Source organism: Crocodylus siamensis, chromosome 6 (assembly GCF_052110815.1).
Source record: "Crocodylus siamensis isolate JL-2025a chromosome 6, ASM5211081v1, whole genome shotgun sequence".
Taxonomy (NCBI): Eukaryota; Metazoa; Chordata; order Crocodylia; family Crocodylidae; genus Crocodylus; species Crocodylus siamensis.
In genome coordinates this window covers 16178537-16187573 of record NC_143400.1, presented here as the reverse complement: position 1 = coordinate 16187573, position 9037 = coordinate 16178537, and the positions used below count along the sequence as shown (strand labels likewise).

General features: G+C 48.8%; 1 pseudogene; it reads left to right on the top strand.

Annotated features, from left to right (window-relative positions):
* The first annotated feature begins 218 nt into the window (after positions 1–218).
* Positions 219–377, top strand: LOC149861271 (U2 spliceosomal RNA; annotated as a pseudogene).
* The last annotated feature ends 8660 nt before the right edge of the window (positions 378–9037 follow it).

Below are 9037 nucleotides of genomic sequence, written 5' to 3'. Positions count from 1 at the left end.
AGGCGTGTCTCAATACAGATTTTGGTGAGCAGAGTCTTCAAAGTCCTACTCATGCGTTCCATTTGTCCTGAACTCTGCGGTCTCCTTGGTGTGTGTAGTTTCCAAGTGATCTTGAGAGTTTGTGCGACTTCTTGAACCACTTTTCCCACAAAGTGTTGTCCTTGATCCGACTCGATGGATTCAGGCAGGAAATACCGGGGAATGATCTCCTGTAACAAATACTTCACTACTGTAGCTGCAGTGGTCCCCGACGTGAGGACTCCACACTAAATGGATTTTTTTTTTTTTTTTTAACTGGGAGATGGACTCGGAGCTTGCTCCATCCACTCCATGCATCGGCCCGGTATAACAGTGCCTCCAGGAGTGGTGCACCTCCCCTTGGGGAGAATGTACTCATAGCCAAGCCTCCCATTCAAAAGCAAACAATTTTTGACTCTCTCGGTGAAGGGGAATAGAGAAGAAAGCATCTTTCAAATCTAGCACTGAAAATATTTCAGCTTCCCCCGGTACTTGTGTTAAAATCGTGTGAGGGTTCGGGACTACAGGATGGTCTGAAAGGACCTTCTTATTTACTGCTCGCAGGTCTTGGACCAGTCTGTATGAGACTCCATCTGCCTTGGGCACTCCAAGGATGGGGGTGTTATAGGGTGAGGACCCTTCCACTAGCCATCCGCACCTCTTGTATTTCTCTATTAACGGCTTGAGTCCAGCTCTGGCCACTCGGCTGAGTGGGTACTGCTTTACCCGAACGGGCCCCTCCCCATCCTTGAGTATGATCCTTACCGGGGAGACTGACTTAGCTCGCGCAGGGGTTCCATCAGCCCATACCGAGGGGTCTACTCCAATCATGTGACTTTCCGAACTTACTGCAGGACGCCGGTCCTCTAAGAGAGCCATCTGATAGTTCGAGCTCTGCTTGACAGGTAGCTGGACCACCATCTGATCGTCTCTGAAAAAGATCTCAGCTTGCAATTTTGTGAGTAAGTCCCACCCAAGGAGTGCAACCGGGCAACTTGGTGAATATACAAAGGAGTGCTCGAGCAAATGGTCCCCCACTTTGGTGAGGAGTGGTTTACAAACAGGGAGTCAGGTTTGCGTTCCCTCAATTCCTTCCACAAGTACATGCTGTTCACTAGTTCCTGCACAGGGGGGGTTTTCTGGAATCATTGAAAATGTAGCCCCAGTATCCACCAAGGCTTCAAAGTTTTTGCCACCAACCCTAATGGTTACCATGGGATCTTCTCGGGCTCCAACCCGAAGGGTAGTGGTCTTAGATCCCCGTCCCCTTCATTCTGTGTCCTCACCCTTTTCTTCTGCCCGCATGAGGTGACCTCTCGGTTCCCCCTCTCTCTTCTTCTTCAGCTTTGGGCATTCCCTCTTTCAGTGTCCTTTCTCTTTGCAATAAGCACAAACGTCTGGTCCCACTCTTTCTCCTTTCCCCTTCTGTATCCCAGCCTTTCCAGGGTTACCTCTAGTTATAGCAGCTGCTAGTGCTGCCATCTGTCGCTGAGCCTTTTTATCCTCCTTGCGCTCCTGCACTTGCTCACGATTCCCATATACCTTATATGCAATTTCCACCAGCTCTGAAATCGGTTTCCCAGCACCTCCCTCAGTTTTCTGTAACTTCTTACGGATATCAGCAGCAGATTGACCAATAAACATAAGATTTACCATGCGTTGATTATCTGGGGCTTCTGGGTCTAAATCCGAAAACCTGTGAAACGCCTCATACAGCCTCCCGAGGAAAGCTGAGGGATCCTCCTCTCTTCCCTGTCTCACTTCATACAACTTAGACAGATTAGTAACCCGAGGCACCTTATCTTTTCAGGGTCTTCACGAAAAGAGGGGCTCTGATTCTTCCAGTTAAATAAATCTGAAGTACTAAATGGGGTGTAGACAAAAGTTGCATTGCCCCCCTCTCCAATAACCTCTCGCATCAGGCAGTTCAGCACCGGCTGTGACTCTACAGGCTTGCGCAAATAATAGCCCTTATTCCCCAATTCAGATGGGGCACTTGGCTGAGGCTCACACTCTAAATCATTAGGTATGTTTTGGTACGCCGGTGGTGGTCTCCCTGAGGGAGGGAGCAGTGGTGCAGAGGGACCGGATTCCAAGGAGGTGTCTGATTCATCTTCACTACCTGACAGGGCAACCGGAGAGCGGGTCCGACACTCAGCCAATTCAGAATTCCCCCCCTCATTAGACTCAGGGAGTACAGGCGGTCCTCCTCGAGTCTTTCCTTTAACAACCATCACATGAGACTTTACTAAGCATTCTTTAATCCAAGGTGGTTGATTTTGAACCACCCACAACCAACAATCAATATAAGGAAACTGATTCCAATACCCGTTCTGCATAATTATTTCATGGATAGCTATCACTTCTTTTACCACAAAGGATCCTTTCGGGGTCCAGTGGACCCCAAATGTTGGCCACTCGAGTTGACAAAACTTAATTAAATCACCTTTTTTCATTTTTACCCCGTAATCTGCCGGCTTTGCAAATTTATTAGTTTCGTAATACAAATTCCAAAAGGGCGTATCCGGATTTCTACACGAGAGCGACTCGTACCCATTTGCCCACAAGAGTGTGCCCAAGGCACACCAAATACCAAAAGACCCTTACAACAGAAGGTTTACTGAAAGCTGAGCCGAAAATTTCCCAGCGATCGCTTACCCCCTTGTTTTGGATCCAGAACCAAATTGGGCAAAGGGAATTTGTATACTCACTCAGATACGCCAGAGATCTCGATCAAAATACCGACATGTGTGCCTGGCGACTCCAGAAACTGAGAATTTGCACAGGAGCCTTTAACTTCCCAGATATCCCGACTCACGTCTCAAGCCCTCCTGGGAGAGCCCAAAAAGGCGGCTCGGTGCGCACTCCCCGTGGTGGCAGAGACGATCTTGTCACTGAATTCCGGGGTCGTCCAAAGCACTCCTGCCTGGCTCACCAAAAATTGATATAAAAATCACGGTTCATTTCTTTGGAGGCTCACGAATAATAATCCTTCAGGCACACATTGTTAGTAACACAAAGGATATATTTGCAAATAGGGTCAGAGTGAAGACAAAAGACCACACTCTGCCCTCAGGGAAAACTCTCAGCTGGCTTTTATCCTCTCTCTCCTGAGCACGTGTGCAGAAGCAGGAACTCTTACAACTCATTTCTGGTTCATACAAACATATATGTAAATACGTCACTTCATACGTCGCATGTCTATTATAATTAACTACTTAAGTATGCGGGGTGGATAGGCTTATATGCATTAGCTAATCACGCATGCTTAGAAAAGCTCTCCAGGTTACCAAAAGTTCAAACCCTCTCTTTGTCTCAAGGACACAATCATTAAAATGACAATTTCTCTTATCTACATGAGAAAGCACAGGGAGTGTGATTTAGTGTAACAAAGAGATAGTAAATTTGCCAAAGAAGAAAAGGGAGTGATACCTTAATACAAAGAGTTCTTGGTAGTTTCTTCCCCCCCCCACCAGGCACGAAATGCCAGCTGTGTGGTTCTAACAACACTCTATTCATTATGCATTTTTAATAATATTTCTAACACCTTCACTAGGAGGATACACTCCTGGCACCACCCCACTCGAGGCCTGTGTGGCCAAAACAGCCAGCAAGACACAGAGCTGGGGTTCAGGTCACAGCTATGCTGAACCCAAAAGAAGTTGCAACAGCAACTAAAAGATGCCAGGCTCTCAGCCCTGACCTGGAGCGCACCAGCAAAAATGCCAGGCTGCAACCTTGGCCATTTTGCCAGGGATTGATGCCCCCTGCATGGGATCATCCCACCCAAAAACCCAGAAAACAAAAGGGGAAAGGAGAGGGAGAGAACAGAGGTCTCAAGCCCTGAGACAGGCTTTCTCTCCCTGTCCCTGAGCCTTTCCCTTCACATAGCTTCATTTTGCTTCTTCAGTGAAGAGCGGGGAGTGACCCCCCCCTTCCCATGGGAAGCAGGCTTTTTTGGCTCCCAAATCAGCGTTCAGACATCAGCAGCCCCAGGAGGTAGAAGAGAGAGCAGACCAGGTGGCCTTGACCTTAAATAATTTTTCTGACCTCATCCAGGGCCCCAGCCCAAAGCAGCCTCACTGGACACCATAAATGCAGAGCAGTCGATGCCATGGGGCAAGTCGGCACGCCAGGATTTGGCCAGTCACTCGACTGGTTTTACAGGCTCTGTTGAGGAGTCTTAAGACAACAGCTCTGGACACAATAGAGTTAGATGGGAGGTGGGTCTCTCCAGTCCTAGAGGAAACAATACAGCACAAACAATATATACTGCAAAATAAAACCAGACACACTTGACCACACACAGCCCCAAGTGTGTGGGTGTTACACCCCTCCACTACTGCAGCACATGATTTGCTACAGGCACGGCTGGAGGATGTTCTGCTGCTTCTCCTTTGCTAAGTAATTGGGCTTCTAAGTAATTGGGCAGCTTTCTGGGTTGCAAAGTAACACCAGGCAAGCAAGGAGGCCAAGCCTGGCTCCAGCCAAGCACTATCTCTGAAAAACCGGAGGAGGAAAGCCAAGCACGCTCCAGCCGTGTGGAAAAAGTATGAACTCCTCTTAGCAGCAATGTCACCTTTTCATTCGACATTTCCCCAGTGACGATTCTTAAAAATACCTGACAGTTGTCGCCTTCAGACTCCTGAAGATTTTGAGACAGACTCTTAGTCTGGGACGACTCTGACCCTGCTGTTGGATGTAGCCAATGTTAAAGGGATCCCATGTCTTGTGCTGTCCCCATTTGTCTTGTGTAAGCACAACAAACCCTGGAGAAACCAGTGAATAGATGGCCTTGAGGATTCAGGCTTTGCTTTAGTGTTTTATCTGTTAATTAATGTTTTTATTTGGCTTGGGGCACAGGACCCTTGGAAGACTGTCTGACTACTTGCTTTTTGTTTCAGACTCTGGCAAAACCCAAGCCTGCTTCCTAAGATGGCCGGGCAGCTCAACCAGCCCCTTTCTGGGTACACTGGCTTCCCTTTCAGGTGACAGCAAAACTGCTGTGGCTCAGTACATAGAGTCTCTTCCCGCCTGCAGGGCTCCTCGTGTCCAGCCATCAGGAGAATCCATCACGACTGCACATAAATCTCTCTTGAACGTCCATTCCCACCTCCGGAGAGACGTTTGCTGTCCCACGGTCATGGTGCCCCTCACACTGACTTGACTCCTTCATCTTCATAGATGTTCCTTCTACATGAAGGAACAGTACACCTCTCTAGAGGCAGAGATTGATAAAGAAGGGTGACTTGAGACAAGATACGGGGAGTGCATGTAGAAGGGGACTGAAGAGCTCTATCTGACTCAAGAAGTCTATGGGCTGACCAGGGGTAAGGCAGTCCTGGACCTGGTTCTGGCCAAAGGGGATGATCTAGTAGTGAGCAACCTAAGGATCCAAGGGCAGCTAGGTGACAGTAACCAGGAGCTGATCACCTTCTGCACCCACCGTAAGACAGGGAAATCATTCAGTAGGATAGAAATACATGATTTTAGGAAAGCTGACTTCCACAAGCTTAGGAGATTGATTAGTGAGGCCCTGTGGGACCATAGTCTGATGGGGAAGGGAGTACAAGAAGAGTGGTCATTCCTCAAAGATGCAATCCTTGGAGCACAAAGGAAGTCCATTTCTTGTCGTAAGAAAGGCTGGAAAAGGGCTGGGAGCCCCCCTTGGCTCAATAGCAATGTCATGGACCTCCTGATATTGAAAAGAGAAGCTTATAAGGGATGGAAGTCAGAAATTACCACCAAGGAGGAGTACACAGCAATAGCCCACACCTGTAGGGAGGGGATTAGAAAAGAAAAGGCAGAAACCAAATTCAAATTGGCAACTGGAATGAAGAAAAATACAAAGATATGTAGGAAGTCAGAGAAAAATAAGGGAAGCATAGAGCCACTGATGAATGAAATGGGGAAACTGATAATTGACACTCAGGAGAAAACTGAACTCCTAAACAAATATTTCACATTGGTATTCCACAGTCCAAGGGTGCTAGCCTGCTTGACAGGATGCAAGATGATCAAGGTGGGAGTGCTCACCCTCCAATAGTTGGCAAAATTCTTGTGGGGGGAACACCTAGAGAGGCTGGATATCTACAAGTCAAAAGGACTGGATGAATTACACCCAAGAGTGCTAAAAGAATTGGCTGACATCACTGCGCAACCTATGGCAAAGCTATTTGAGGTCTTGTGGCACTTGGGAGAGGTCCCAGAAGACTGGAACAGGACCAGTGTGGTGCCTATCTTCAAGAAAGGGAGAAAGGAGGACCCAGGGAATTACAGACCAATCAGTTTGACCTCATTCCCTAGTAAAATTCTGGAAACAATTACCAAAGAATCCATTATTGATAGGCTAATATTGTAAAGGACAGTCAACATGGCTTCACTGCGGGAAGGTCATGCCTGACCAACCTCATTTCTGGATAAGGGAAATGAGGTTGATGTCATATACTTGGATTTCAAGAAGACTTAGTCTCCCATGATGTCCTCAGTGTAAAATTAGGAAAATGCAGCCTTGACTACTTTATAGCCTGGTGGCTAGAGAACTGGCTCCAAGGCAGGACCCAGAGAGCATTAGTAGACAGAACTGAGTCAACATAGCAGAAGGTGACCAGTGGCGTCCCTCAGGGTTCAGTACTGGGACCAGCGCTTTTCAACATGTTCATCAATTATTTAGATTTGGATGTTAAAAGTTTACTGGCAAAGTTCACAGACAACACCAAATTATGGGGGAATGTGGCCATGCTCGAGGGCAAACTGGGGATACAGATTGACCTGGACAGGCTTGTGTGGTTTAACATCTATGAATATCCTGCCCATCTCTGATTTTCACCCTGAGGCCTTCAGTGGACTCCACACCAAGTCAGCTCAGCTCCCACCTAGGTTCCACTGTCTAATTCCCAGTGGTCATGCACCTACAGATGCAAAGGTTGTCACTGGGAAGCTAAATGTGACCAGCATAAACTATTAGTTTAGTCGGCTCGCTCTTGACTCCACTCACTCATGCTCTGTTGATGTGTTTCCTTGCAGATCAAGGAGGAGTGTGGCAGGGCCGTGTGTGTGCCGGCCACTTTAAGGGCCTGGAGCTGGCAGCCAGCAGGTGCCGGATGAGGGCAGCCATTTTGAATCTGGGAGTGCCCGTATAAACAGGGCAGTTCTGCTGCTGGAGGCCAGGCAACAACATCTCCTAGCTGGAGGGCTGTTATATCAACTGGAGGTAAGGGAGGAGCTGCAGGTGATGGTCAGGAGGCTCCTGGTCCTGGGTATGACCTGAAGCTGCGCCCTGCCAGGAGCGGGTGGCCTGGTGGGGCTCTCAGTGGCGCGGGAGCCCCCAGGAAATGCCAGGCCAGTGATCACCGCGGTGAAAGGCAGGTCGGGGTGCCTTAACCCCTAGCCCCCACCTACGGTTGGGTTACCCCTTGTTTGGAGGGTCTGGAAGGTGGACCCCAGGAAGAAGAGTGTGAGGCCATAGACTCACAAACCTGACTGACATTTCCCCCTACTGGTCAATGCTGGGGCCAGGACTGGAAGGGTCAAAGGCCCAGGGGCCCACCGCAAGGAACGCCCAAGAGCTGAGGGCCTGGGACTCTAACTGGCCTGGAGGTGGGTCAGGGCTAGTAGCCCAAGGCCAGGGGTGAGCACACCCATGAGGGGGAAGCATCTCAGGGAGCCACGTTTGCTGAGGATTAAGGTGGAATATGCTGCCTGAAGAGAGGCATACAGGCGGGGTTCAATTAGTAGGATTCTGGGGCCCAGTGTGGGGCCGGTGATGATGAGAACATCGAGATGCCATCAGCAAGGCTCAGGCTGCAGTGTAGGGGAGGAATGGAGCTGCAGATAGCACCCCCTAGCATCGGGGCAGGAAATGGCCAGCCTCCTGCTTAGTTGCATCTATTGATTAATTAACAAGGTGTGGCAGGTGAGAAGGCAGGCAGTTAGTCCAGAAAAAGGTGGGCGGGCCACAGTTAGATTAGCCCTGAGAAGCCCCGTAACAAGGAGCCAGCACAAAAATACTTCTTGGGCATCGCATCCACGAGGAAGAGGACTCCGGAAATCCGGCTAAGAGACACCGCTTTTCTCTTGAGGTCAGAAAGAAGGGGATATGGGAGGGGTTTTTGTCACGGAGCAGGATGGGCCCATCACTGTCAGGGGAGAATTTCTCTCCACAAACACCTTGATACAGACTGCGGGAACTCTTGCACCCAGACAGGTTGGCATGAAAAGTGGAGGTTTATCACTGGATCGATGCCTGTCACATAGACCGCTCCATGAGTTTAACTAAAGCTGGCAGCCCTTTAGCCCCTGGTAACCAGTGAAGACCAAGCTGTATGCTGGACACTTCAGTGCAAATCCCTCTTTTCAGTGCAGAAGCCGTTGTCTGTTACGTTGGTTGTGGGACTTCCTTCTATCTCCTACCAGGGAGTCCCTTTGAGAATTCAAATTTTTAAGCATAGCTTCAGTGTGCGGATGCTTATTTGGGGTCGTGGGGGGTGTTTCAAAAGGAATCGGGACATCCAGACCTTCTGAAGGACACCTGGATTTGAATCCTCTCCATTCAGTAAATGGCCCCTGGATCTTTCTCCCTTTCACTATTGTAGCACACTAGAAAGGCTGGATGTTGTTCTTTTGCTTCTCCTTTGCCAAGCGATCGGGCATCTTTGGCAGCTTTCTGAGTTCCAGAGTCTCCCAGGTGACACAGTGCTTCACTTTCCACACAAGCAAGGAGGCCAAACCTGGCTTCAGCTGAGCCCTATCACATAATTACCTGAGTTGGAAAGTCAATTGCACTCAAGACGTACGGAAGAAGGTATGAAATCCTCTTAAGTGACAAGAGGCCACCTTTCCATTTTACATTTCCCCGGTGAAGATTTTTATTAAAAATAGCCATCAGTTGCCCTCTTGAGACTCCTCAAGATTTTGATACAGAATCTTAGTTTAAAGGATGACTCTGACCCTGCTGTTGGATCTAGCTGATATTAAAGGGACTCCACGTATTGCTTCTTCACCACTGTCCTCTGTAAGG